Raw genomic sequence first — 14,280 nt, 5'->3', positions numbered from 1 at the left:
GTATCGTTGCAAAAACTAAATCATTTGTTTTATTAGGTTTCTTTAATTGTTTTTTTTTGAATTGATTGGATTATTTTCTGTAATGGGTTAAGACAAAGATAACTAATACGATTAATTGTTTGTTATTTCAGCATGTCTTCCTCAATTATTGCATTGCTTTAAAAAAGAACTATTAATCAGTGTAAATTATGCAATGTGGAAATTGAAACTGAATATGATTCTAGTTATTGTTGATCTACGCTTCGCCTTAATGAAGGAATTTCCTCCTTTCCCTACTCAAAATGCATCTCAGAGTGTTAGAGATGCATATAACCGTTGGACAAAGGCCAATGACAAGGCCCGCGTCTACATCTTGGCTAGTATGTCTGACATACTGAGCAAGAAACATGAGATCATGGTCATTGCACGTCAGATCATGGACTCCCTCAGAGAGATGTTTGGACAATCGTCCATTCAGATCAAACAAGAGACAATTAAATACGTTTATAATACACGTATGAAAGAAGGCCAATCTGTTAGAGAACATGTTCTTGACATGATAGTACACTTCAACGTAGCAGAACGTTCTATATCTTGAAATCTATTCCAAAGAGCTTTCTTCAATTTCGCAGCAATGACGAAATGAATAAGATAGAGTACAACATGGCTACCCTTCTAAAATAGTTGTAAACTTTTAAGTCTCTTAAGGGACAGAAAGAATGAGAGGTAAATGTTGTCCATTCCAAGAGGTATGCTCCTTCATCTTCTGGATTTAAGAAAATTCAAAAGAAGAAAATAGGGAAAGGAAATGGTCCTACTACTGCTGCTGAGGGCAAAGGGTAGGCTAAGGTAGCCATCAAGGGAAAATATTTCCACTGCAATGTGGATGGACATTGGAAAAGAAACTGCCCCAAGTACCTTGCTAAGAAGAAAGAAAAGGAAGGTGATTTACTTGTCTTATAAACATGTTTAGTGGAAAATGACCAAAATGCCTAGATACTTGATTCAGAAGCTTGAGGAGGGTGAGATGACGTTCAAGATTGGAACAAGAGATGTCATTTCAGCTCGTGCAGTGGGAGATGCTAAGTTATTTTTCGAAAATAGATTCATGTTTTTGGAAAACTTGTACATAGTTCCTAAAATCAAGAGGAACTTAATTTCCGTTTCTTGTTTTATTGAACATATGTACTCAATTATTTTTTCTATGAATGAAGCGTTCATTTCTAAGAATGGTTTACATATTTGTTCGACTAAGCTTCAAAAAGAACTTATATGTATTAAGACCTAATGAAGCAAAAGTAGTTTTAAATCATGAGATGTTTAAAACTGCTAATGCTCAAAATAAAGGCAAAGAATTTCTCCAAATAACAATACCTATCTTTGGCATTTAAGATTAGGTCATATTAATCTCGATTAGATCGGGAGATTAGTAAAGAATGGACTTCTAAACGAGTTAGAAGATGATTCGTTACCTACATGTGAATCTTGTCTTGAAGGAAAAATGACTAAAAGATCTTTTACTGGAAAAGGTTATAGAGCCAAAGAGCCTCTAGAACTTATACATTCAGATCTTTGTGGTTCGATGAATGTAAAAGCTAGAGGAGGTAACACTTGTTAACAATAATAATAAAATGCTCTCCCATTGGTGAAGCCTTGTTAACAATAAAGCAACGACAACGGTGAACATTTGCAACGTCGACAACGGTAAGGCAATTCCCATTTTACGCATTTTAATTAATTTATCCTTTGTTCTTGTCTTTTTCCCCATCTTCTGTGACTTTCATGTCAAACTTCTACATACAAAAATCCATCATTTTCACCTACCCTTTTCCCCACCTCCTCATTCCCTTTCTCCACTATTTTCATCTATTTATTATGAAGTTTAGAAGTTGTTGTAGTGGTACTGCTCAGTTATAGAATAATTCGTTGTGGACACCATATGTTTGTTAAAAGTCTTAAAAGAAGCACATACATTGTGAGTAGACTTTTCATTTCTGGCTTCAGTAGTTTAGGCTTGGTCATCACTGAAGTCTTGGCGGACTATCCATGTGGTTTTGGAGTTGTGTTGTTGCTCTTTATTTTCGTGGAATTTTATATCTTTTGCATGTCAATGAATGTGGTTTTGTGATACATGGGATGACTTAATAAATTTATTGTTTGTTGATTATAACAATTTGTCTATTTTCTATATGTTGGGTGGCCACACTTTTTCCTTTTAAGATGAGAAAAATATGTTTGGGATGAAAATCAAGCTTTCTTGTGCTACTTGTACTAAAAACTAACAATAATTTACGTCAATTGGCAACACCATAATATATTGGAATAGGAAATATTGTGTTTGATCATATTTACTGTAAACCCCAAACTCTAAAGAAACTTAAGTCTTTTTGAAAAACTTGGAAGATTGAATGTTGTTTAGAGTTAAGAATAGAAAAAGGGTTCAAATGTCACATACCACCCCACAAGCAACCCTACTCACCATGCGAGACACGATATGACTTTGAGAATCTTTGACCCGTTAAACACCAAAGAAACTCAGCTTGAGTTCCTTAAGCTTTGCTTAATCGCTTAGTAGCTTTTTCTTGACTTGACTTGCAACTAAAAAAAATAACCTTAGGCGATATATAACTTAACACAATGACGAAGTAACCAACTCTTAAACTTTTATTACTTAGGTTAAACGTTTACTACACTCTACAAAACTTAGCAAAATTACATAGGTAACACTTAAACTTAACTATACGTCATGGTAGTCTCTTCTCGCCTAACAACTTCTCACCCTTTCCTTACTTGGTTTTAACGCCTGAAACCTGGAAGGTGAAACATAAATCATAAGTCAAAAAACTTAGTGATGCTTTAAGAAATACCTTTCAGTGAAATACCTTTCATAAACATCATTGTTCAAATCAAAATGCTTAAACATATCCTTTAACATAAACATATCATTTCGCATAAACATCATTTCACATGACTACACATTAGTCATACACCTTTCTTTTGCCAAGGAATTGAATCATTCTCTATGCAAAGACTCATCATATCCCATTTAGACAACTGAGGCCTTTTCATCCACAACATCCGAGAATATTCTGATTTATTCTTTGTTGCTTAGGCCAAAACACAATACACATCTTTTATGCATTGTCCTGCCTCCTTCCACCATGCACACCTTTTATACATGGTTGTCTTTACTCTTTATATGCACATAACAGTTAGATCATTGATATAAAGAAGACTAATGGTTTGAACACTATTTTACAATTATTGGAATCCTATAAAACATACTTTAAAACATAGCATGAACTTTTCATATAAATTTCTTTGAAAACATTTATACGGATTCATCATTTCAAATTAGCAAGACTTAAACCTTTTAAACATAAGAAATGCTTTGAAGAAAAACACTCACACAACTTAGAAATTAAAACTCCTCTTACTACTGATCTCTTTCTTCTCGCGTAGCACTTCAACAACATTTCAACACTTAGCTTTTCTCTTCAATTTTTCAGAGCAACAATACCAAATAATTTGGCTTAAGGCCTCTGATCATATTAGTCTTATATCAGCTTAGTCACCCTTGATCTCTTAATAATTTGCCAACTCCTACTCTTAGTGGTGCATGTAAAAGCTTAGTGTTTAATTTAACCATGCTTAACTTAAACCTCTACATGTCGCTCATTAAGCACTTTTAGGAAATTTCCTTACTTCTTCTTGCCTAGTCTTCAACCTTTGAAAAATTCAGCCGCGTTCTAAGGTTTTCTCGCCTAACTCTTCATCTCGCAATAACCTTCAAACACCTGCTTCTTATCGCCTAACCCATATCAAAATGCCTTTTCTTTAATACTTAGTCAAATTTTAGCCTTTCTTAGGTACGGGTCTCACAATTCTTCCTTTCTTTAGAAATTTTGTCCTAAAAAATTAAATAACAAATACTAACTTTGAACTTTCAAACTACTTTCTTCATTACTTAACTTTTGTAATTACAACCTTACATGGTATGACAAAATGATAAACAAAACTACAAACTTGAACTTTACACTATCTTCTTTTCTTGTTTTTCCTTAAACTCTACATTTACCATTTTTTTTTCATTTGTCTAACGTAAAGCCTTCTCATGTAGGTTGTTGTTGAGCTAAGTGAGATGTCACTGCTGTTTGAGTTGATCTTTCTTCATCTTCTATTAAATTACTTTGGCATTCACTATTGTAATGCCCCTTGTCACCACATTTAGTTTTTAGTTTATTTAGTTTTTAGCTACTGTTTATTAATATTGCAAATAAGTCATACACTTGTTTTATGTGATATGTCAACTTCTTACTATTGGAATTTGTGTCCTAAAACTCATACTTTGTTATTTGATTCAATAAATTTTATTATTGAATATTATAATCTTAAAACCAATAAATTTAGGTCCCGAGGCTATTTTATTGAGTTTGTCAAATACACTTGAACTTTATGTTGAGATATAAACATCGATTAAGTTCAAGTTAATAGCCCAATAGTCTATAGTGTATGAATAAGGTTAGGCACCTTATTCCGGATAAACACTATGGATGTGGCTCGCTCTGTAGTTAGTACAAATGATGTAATCCTGGATCGTTCATGTAGAGACATGGGAGTGGGGGCATCCTATGCAAATGGTTTTGCATAAGACTGGAACCACGAAATAGTCATTTTTTTATAACATCGTAAACTATAAACTGACTATTTCTTTTATGATGACGTAGGTAACTTGATCTTAATCCTGAGCTAACTATGAACTTCTGTTCATTCGGTAATATTCTTAGATCTGCATAGGTAAGGACCATCATTGCTAGCCCAATAAGCCTCTCATTTTAGGGATAAGATCGAGTGGATAACTAGGGACATAGGGTGCAAGGCGGAATTCACTCCTACCCATTTCTAGAATAGTAGATAGGTTGTTCCCTTAAAGACTGAATCCAAGACTTGAACAATGGGCCCCACCTTCTCATTGGCCCGAGAAGGATTCAGGTTTATAGGTTGGACCTTAAACCAATTGTTCAATAGTGGTTCAGTTGGTCTTAAGAAACAAGATGTAATATCGAGAGTAAAACGGTATTTTGACCCAGCCAAGATTACGAACAACCTGTGAATGATTGACTTACTCATCATGATTATATCAAGTGGACAGAAATATATCTATAGTGAGTGGAGTGCAACTAAGAGTCTTTATTGGAATGACTCTTTAGTTAACGAATGTTTATTAAGCTTGGTCTAAAAGAGTTTAGCCAGTTAATCTCGAATCGTTGGAGCCTATGATCTATAGGTCCATTAGGTTCCTCTACTACCTCATATGGATTCAACTAAGAACAAAATGTTGAAGTAACTCGAATTGTTCGAATTAAGATAAGAAAGAGAAACCGACAAATATATAAGATATAAGTCGGTAGAAATAAACTTTAAGCTTTGTGTTTAAATATGATTTAAATAAATATGAATATATGTTCATATTTAAAAATTTAAAAATTTTTGAAATGGTCAAAGTTGTAAAAGTCAACATGTTGACTTTTAACTTTGAACTTTGATTGAATTTATATTCAAATATGATTTGAATTTTAGAGAAATGAATACAAATTCATACTCGAAAGGTTAGAATTAGTCAAAAGGGGACAAATAGTAAAAAGTCAAAAAGTTAACTTTTGACTATGAAAAGTCAAAGTTTGACTTTGACTTAATTGGTCAAATGACCAAAATATTCCTTTGACTAATTTTTCTATTAATTAACGGTTAATGGGAAATGTGGCAAATTATTATGAATTTGAGGCCACTAATTTTATTAAGAATTAATGGATTAATGAGGTGTTGAACATATATGAAATAATTTGCATGTAATTTGCATGAAGATTTCATATAAAACATTTTTCATTACAGAATGAGAAAAGAAGATGTTCTTCTGAAAACCACATAAACGATACACTACCTCTTCTCTAAAAAAGTTTTACTTCTAAAAAACCGAGTCCCACAACTCTGTTCTTGGTCTTGAGCATAGTAGGTCAACTTGGTGGTTGTCCTTGTTCGTGATTATCAGGCCGAGAAGAAAAAGGATAAAAGAAGAAGTTCAGAACAACAAAAAGGTAAGTTCATCGTTTACCTTTTAAGCTCTTCGTTTAGGTCCTTCGCATAGCATGTGCATGTTGCCTTCTAAATCGTTTAGATGCATATAGAGTAAAGCATGATCCTTTATTTCCGTTGCAGCATGTCTTTTGTTATTTTTCCATCACTTACTTCAAAATAATTTCTGCAGGAACTAAAAAGTTTAAGGTGGTTTAAGGAAAAGGAGGATTATAAGTGTCGATGGAGCTCCCAAATTGCAAAAGTGTGGTCGATATAAAGAAACAAGCCACAAAAAATTAACATGTACCAATCCAATTGCATATACCAAGAAGTCGAGTATACAAGATTAGTCGTAAAACAAGACTCTGCAACTAGGAGAGAGTTCTTATGCAATTAGATGTATGAGTCCCTTTGGCCCTTCATCTCGGTGCTTGTTCAACCGAGATGAAGGACAAAAAAACATTCATTTGTTGCTCATCTAGTCGAGATGGAAAGCACATGGCGAAAGTTAAAGGCAACTTCAAACCAAGTGTAAGTGATCTGGGAGGGGGAGTGACAAATTCTGCGAGATGTATGCGAAATGTATGCGAAATATGTGAAAGTTTGGAATGAGCGAGATATGTGTGAGATGTGTGCGAGATGTATGCGAGATATGTGCAACATGATACATAAGTAGCTAAAAGGCTTCCTAAACATGCATAAAAGTTTGGAATGTGCGAGATGTGTGTGGGATATTTGTGAGATGTGTGCGAGATAATACATATGTACTTAAAAGGCTTCCTAAACATGCGTAAAAGCACTCTAAAGGTCTTAAGAGAGGTAGAAATTCAATTTTGGGATACATAGTAAAAGTTTGAAATGTGTGAGATGTGTACGAGATATGTGCGAGGTAAATCATATGTACTTAAAAGGCTTCATAAACATGCGTAAAAGCACTTCGAAGGACTTAAGAGAGGTTAGAAATTTAATTTTGGAACGCATGGTAAAAGTTTGGAATGTGCGAGATGTGTGCGAGATAATTACCATCATAATTTCCTCGAATTCCTTCTTCAGGAGTTGTCCTTAGAATACATACTAACTTTTGATCTTTGGAAGTGAGTTGTACGAATGAATTAAGAGAACCTTATCGTGAAGTTACTTATTTATACTAATTCTTTGCATGAAAATGAATTAACACATGAACCTTACTTAACCTACCTTTTAATTTCCTTAATCCAGCACCTACTCGCCGAAATTTAAGTTTATGTATGGATAAATACTTGGAATCCAACTCCACCGACCTAATAATTATAAAGCTTTCGACCGACATAACCCTAGAGACTTCTTTAAAAAATTTATTTTCTACCTACAACTTCCCACACGATCGTTTTAGCTTTCTATACAATCGTTCAACCTCTTACATGATCATTTTGCTTTCTATATGATCATTTACCCTCTTATACAATTGTTTAGCTTTCTAACATGATCGCTTAGCTTTAACCTTCAAGTGATTGTTTAGCTTCTAACTCGATTGCTTAGCTGATATCCTGATTACTTACATTCCTAACCAATCACTTACTTTTAAACTGATCGCTTAGTCTTCAATTCCTTGACACTTAGCCAAACTTCCTCTTTTCCAAATATCATTACATACTTTTAATGACACATTTGAGTCTCTTTTAATCTTAACTCTAAACAACAGTCACTGTAACGACCCAACTCTTTATACTGAGCTAAGGTTATTACTACTTAAAGGATAATAAAACTTCCTTAAATTAAAATGGAAAATAACTAATTTTCATAATTAAAACCTCAAATACTCTTTAAAATTGTAAATAACTAATGTATGTAAAAATAAATCTCTAAAAAAGAAATTCTAGCTCGGGCCCTATCTAATTTTAAAAGAGTAACCATAAAAAATATACTGAAAAATACTGAAATCAAACTGATAACATAACGGTGGAAGCAAAAGTTTCCCTATGGCATGCCACGGTCACTTCTTGCCATTTGCCAGCTTTCCTCGACCTTTACCTCTTCCTTTGCTTGAAAAATTAAACATTTAAAAGTGAGTATAAAAATATACTCAGTAAGGGACCTACTACTAGTCCCGCTAGGTGTCTGTTAACTTCCTATTAGAGTCCTATAAAGTAGTACCTCTAACTGGCACATTCCCAAACACACGCAAATTGTGATCCAGTACGAACAACTCTGGTCTTCGGTGACCCCAAAGGAACACCTAGGACAAAACCGATCTTCGGTGAACACAAAGAAACACCTAGGACAAATTTTAATCATGAAATTAATATTTCATGCATTAACATTAACATCATCAATCATCATCAACACAACTCAGTCATAACTATCAGTTATCATTATCAACATAAACTCAGACATAACTATCAGTTGTCATCATCAACCATACATCATGTATTTTAGCTAAGTAAATGCATAATATCACATGCAAACCCTTACTTTAGTATGAAGGTCTAGTAGGAGAATCTCTTACCTGGAGATTAGCTTAACCATGTTCTAACAACAATAGTCAAGCTTTCCCAAACAATAAAGTCCTAAACAGTAAGGAAAAATACTAAGTTCAATAACTTAATTAACAGTTGCTCAAGGATCCAAAAAATCCATCTAATTCAACTTACACAAAGTTGAGGTTGAATTTCAATTCAATCTTGATCGGGGAGAAATCAAAGTTCTCAATGCTTCTAATTAGAGCTAACCGAGCCTCCACGAAGAAATAGCCCAAATTAATCCAAAAATAAGTTATTTAGGATCCAAAATTAATATCTCAGGGGTATTATCCAAGACTCATTAAATACTTACTAAAACTTACCAAAAATAGGGGAAAATACCAAAATACAAGTTTGCAGCTTGGCTAAGGGGATTAGCTTGGCTGAAGGTAGAAAATGACTCATAGACAGGTGGCGGCTCGCGTGTGGCTTAGACCCAGCGAATGGCTCACAAACAAGTGGCTCGGAAAGATGCGGCTCAACTAACGTGGACGACTTGGGCGACTTGCACGCGTGGCTCGGATCTGAGGCTGGAAGCGGCTTAGGTGGACTCAACTCGGGCGCTTGCAAATCTGACGATCGGAGATCGATGAGGCTTCATCGACAACTACTGCTCAATGGGATGACGTGCAACAAGAAACAGCTCGATTGACGAACAACGGAGAAGAGAAGCAACTTACGATCGGAGACGAATGGACGAGGCACCGGAGCACGATAGAAACCCAACCCACGACTATGAGTCTTATTCATGCGGCTTGGATGTGCGACGACTTGCGAACGGGAGGGTTGACTTTGATGGCTTCGATCTGACGACAGAGAACGGCGTGTTGCGAAAATTGACGGAAAACCAGAAGCGGCGAAGGAAGGTGGTGGTGGCGATGGCTAAGGTTTGAAGGTTAGGGTTTCTTGAGGAAGGAGATGATGAATAGTGAACGCACGCACTACAAGGCCTATTTAAACAACAACAATAATAATAATAATATAACTATTATTATTTTCCTTTCTTTTTCCTTTTACCTTTCCAAATAAACCAACTCCTTCTCTCTCTTCATTTAAAACAAACCAAATCTCCTTTTTAAACACAAATAATCTCTCTCTTCAATAACTCTTCCCATGAAATCATCACCTTTATCATTTTCACAATTTAATTAATTATAAATACATACATACATACATATATAATTAATTATAATTCCTTCAACTTCATCAAATATAAATCTACCAAGAGTTTCAAATTTCAACTAATTAATTAAATATTATCCCAAAATATCTAATTAATTTTAATTTCTACAAAATCAAATAATTTCAACAATTAATTTGAAGTAACACCCAAAAATTTCAACATGGCCAAAATTAAACTTAAAATAATTAAAATTAAAATTATCCTATTTTGAGACGTTATAGCCACTATACTAAGTTCTTAAAAAAGACTTAGAATCCAGGGTTTACAAGAAACCCATGCTTCGACATCCCAAGGTAAACTAAAGAAAGGCAATGGAAAAGCGTGCTTCGACATTCACTGTTGCCTCATCGACATTCACCGGAGGAGAGGATGGATATGACTTCTGAATGGAGGAGAAAAATCGGAAGTGAGAAATGTCAAGGAGAAGGACCATTGAATTTTTTAAATTTTATTTTAATTAGGTTATGTTTTAGGTTAAGCAGAAGGGAAATTTCATTAAGGGCATAATTGACTTTTTATTGTCAATTTGTCGTAAAACTTAACTTTTTCAAACACAATCCTAAAAATTATCAAACCCTCCAAAATTGGCCTATTTTTTGCAATTTCCTAATTATCTTTACCTAATAATTCAATTTTAGCTTCAAATCTCAAGACAACACCCAAATAATTTAAGATAATTAATAACAATTTCCTAAAAAATTGGGAATAAAAAAATTCACTTATTAATTAAATAACCAATTATTAATTATATAACCAAAACTATATAATTAATAACATTCTCCACCAAATTCTAAAATCTTTAATTAAATATACATATCCATATATAAATATTTAATTAATCCAACACATTATGCCTAAATAAATTCCTTGACTTCCAATTCCAATTAATCTCATACCCATAATAATCTAATCATAAATTATTTAACATAATCAAATAACAAAATTACCTTAATTTTTTTCTGGTGTTACACCTCACTTATACAAATCTCTAATGATAATTACATGTGAATAGGAGTTCATAGTTAGCTTCGGATTAAGATTAAGTTATCTAAATCATCAATAAACAAAATAGTCAGTTTTATACAGTAAGCAGTGTTATGATGTAAAATTGAACATTTCATGGTTTCAATCCTATTTAAACTCTTTAGATAGGATGCTCTCACTTCCATGTCTCTACATAAACGATTCAGGATCACATCATTTGTACTAACTACAAAGCGGGCCACATCCATAGTGTCTCCAGAATAAGGTGTCCAACCTTATTCATATACTATGGACCGTTTAGGCTATATACTGGAATTTGATCCATGTTTAACCCAAAAACTTCGCAATATAGCCTTGGTATCTTAGTTTATTGGATTCAAGATTATAATATTCATTTTCATTAATAAGTCTTCCATTACCATTTTATTGAGTATAATATGATTTTAAATTAAAAACTACTAGTTTGAACATAAATTTCAACAAGCTCAAACAATCAAATAAAATGACAAGAGAGGATCACCTTGTTTGATGCCATGGAACGGGATAATCTTACCCCAAGGCAGACCATTAAAAACAATTAAGAAATTTGCACTAAATATGCACCCATGAATCCAAGACTGCCAAATAGGACTAAAAAGTCTTAAACTTCAAGAACGACATCAAGAAAGTTGCAATTCACAATATTAAAACCTTTCGCCATAAAAGAACGTTGATCAGACCATTAAGTGATGGTGTGAAAGAGATGATTAGTTAGTTCATTAAACAACTTGACATTTAATTAATTGGAAAATTATTTGGAATTTTAATTTTTAAATAAAAACATTTAAACAAAAATAAAATAGCTTAAAATAACAAAATATTATAAAAGAACACTAACATCACTTTCTTCCTCTACCTTTTCTTCTACCTTCCGTTTTACTCATCATCCTTACCTTTTCTAGACCAATCATCAATCAAATCAGTGGCCATAAGAGATGCATCAAGTATTTGTCTATTTTCAACAAAATCAAGTTGATTAGGAGCAATAGTATCTGGAAGAACCTATTTAAAATGATCAGACAACACACGTACAATAATTTTGTAAGCACAAGAAATAAGGTTGATGAGCCTGTAATCCAAGACACGTTTGGCATCAATTTTCTTGGAAATAAGACACATAAGTTTCATTCAGAGACACTCGAATGGAAATCTATAATCTTATTCATAATGTCAGGCTTCAAGGTGGTGCAGAAAAATTAAAAACACTTGAGTAGTCAAACCATCGAAACCAGAGGATTTACTCACCCCCAAGAAGAGAACAACACTATGAACTTCATCTTCAGCGAAAGGCTAAAGAGTCGTAGATTGCTCGATACTAATAGGACTCCAATGAATATTTGTAGGGATAAAGCACTGGTCATTTTTCCTTGTGAATAAATTTGAATAGAGATCACAAAATTCAGATTCAATACTAGTGATATTCAGTAGACGCCACTGGGTGTGATCTTGGGATGTTAAATTCTCTATCTTTTCACAAATCTCATGCCCATATGATATTTGGTCATTTGAAAGCTACCAAGGTCCATTAAGTTATCAAAATGGTGAAGATTGGAATGCAGAGATGTAATTTGAGAGGTAAGCAACTGTTGTATTTTAGCCCAAGAGCGAAGAAAAAACTTAAGTTGCTTCTATTTCATCATAAGTTTGTGACCCAGATGGCCAACAACATGAGTATTAGACAACCATGAATTTACCAATTGTTATTTAAGGTCCTTGACTTGGAGCCACGAATATTTAAAATAGAAAGGACAAGGACCTCAATCATAATTTCCAAATATAAGAGCAAAGGATAATAGTCCAGTAAAACGGTCGACACATTGAGTTTTGAAGGACCAAGCTTGTCGATAACATAATCTGTAATAAAGAAACAGTCAAGCAAGGAGTAATATTGTGGATTTCCTCCATTAGACAAAGTATATAAGCATTGAATAAAGAAATATATCCTGTAATTGACAATCCTTTGATTGTTTGTTTTTTATGGATTGATTAGATTATTTTGTGTAATGGGTTAAGACAAAGATAACTCATACGGTCAATTGTTTGTTATTTCAGCATGTCTTCCTCATTAATTTCACTGTTTAAAAACAAAAAATTAAATGGTAAAAATTATGCAACATGGAAATCAAACCTGAATATGATTCTAGTTATTGATGATCTACGCTTCGTCTTAATGGTGAAATGTTCTCTTTTTCCTACTCGAAATGCATCCCAGATTTTCAGGGATGAATATGACCATTGGACAGAGGCCAACGACAAAGCCCGTGTCTATCTCTTGTTCCGTATGTCTAACATACTAAGCAAGAAATACAAGACAATGGTCATTGCATGTTAGATCATGGACTCCCTCCAAGAGATATTTAAGTGATAGAGAGAAGGAGAGGCAAACATTGCCCATTCCAAAAGATTTCATAAGGGTTCATCCTTTAAAACCAAGTTTGAACCTTCATCCTTTAGGTTTAAGAAAATCAAGAAAAAGAAATAAGAAAAGGGGAAGCATCATGCTGCTAAAGGCAAAGGGAAGGCTAAGGTAGCCGATAAGGGAAAATCTTTCCTCTGCAATGTGAATGGACATTGTAAGAAAAATTACAACAAATACCTCGCTGGGAATAACAATGAAATAGAAGGTAAATATGATTTACTTGTATTAGAAACATGTTTATTAAAAAATGACCAAAATGCCTGGATATTTGATTTAGGAGCCACTAACCATGTTTGTTCTTCTTTATAGGAAACAAGTTCCTTGAAGTAGCTCGAGGAGGGTGCGATGACACTTCAGGTTGGAACAGGAGATCTCATTTTAGGTCACGCAGTGGGAGATGCTAAGTTGTTTTTCAAAAATAAATTCATGTTTTTGGAAAACTTGTACATAGTTCCTAAAATCAAGAGGAACTTAACTTTTGTTTCTTGTCTTATTGAACATATGTACTCAATTAATCTTTCTATGAATGAAGGATTCATTTCTAAGAATGGTGTTCATATTTGTTCAGCTAAGCTCGAAAACAACTTATATGTATTAAGACCTAATGAAGCAAAAGCAGTTTTAAATCATGAGATGTTTTAAACTGCTTACACTCAAAATAAAAGGCAAAGAATTTCTCCAAATAACAATACTTATCTTTGGAATTTAAGATTAGGTCACATTAATCTCGATCGAATTGAAAGATTGGTAGAGAATTGACTTCTAAACGAGTTAGAAGATGATTCATTACCTTCATGTGAATCTTGTCTTGAAGGAAAAATGACTAAAAGACCTTTTATTGGAAAAGGTTATAGAGCCAAAGATCCCCTAGAACTTATACATTCAGACCTCTGTGGTCCAATTAATGTAAAAGCTATAAGAGGTTTTGAGTACTTCATCTCTTTTATAGATGATTATTCAAAGTAAGGTTATTTATACTTAATAGAGCATAAATCTGAAGCTCTTGAAAAGTTCAAGGAGTATAAGGCTAAAGATGAAAATTTATTAAGCAGAAAAATTAAAATACTTCGATCTGATTAAGGTGGAGAGTACATGGATTTGGG

The sequence above is a fragment of the Cucumis melo genome, chromosome 1 (genome assembly GCF_025177605.1).
Source record: "Cucumis melo cultivar AY chromosome 1, USDA_Cmelo_AY_1.0, whole genome shotgun sequence".
In the NCBI taxonomy this organism is placed as follows: Eukaryota; Viridiplantae; Streptophyta; class Magnoliopsida; order Cucurbitales; family Cucurbitaceae; genus Cucumis; species Cucumis melo.
The sequence above is the reverse complement of the archived record's forward strand: the minus strand, read 5'-3'. Positions refer to the sequence as shown.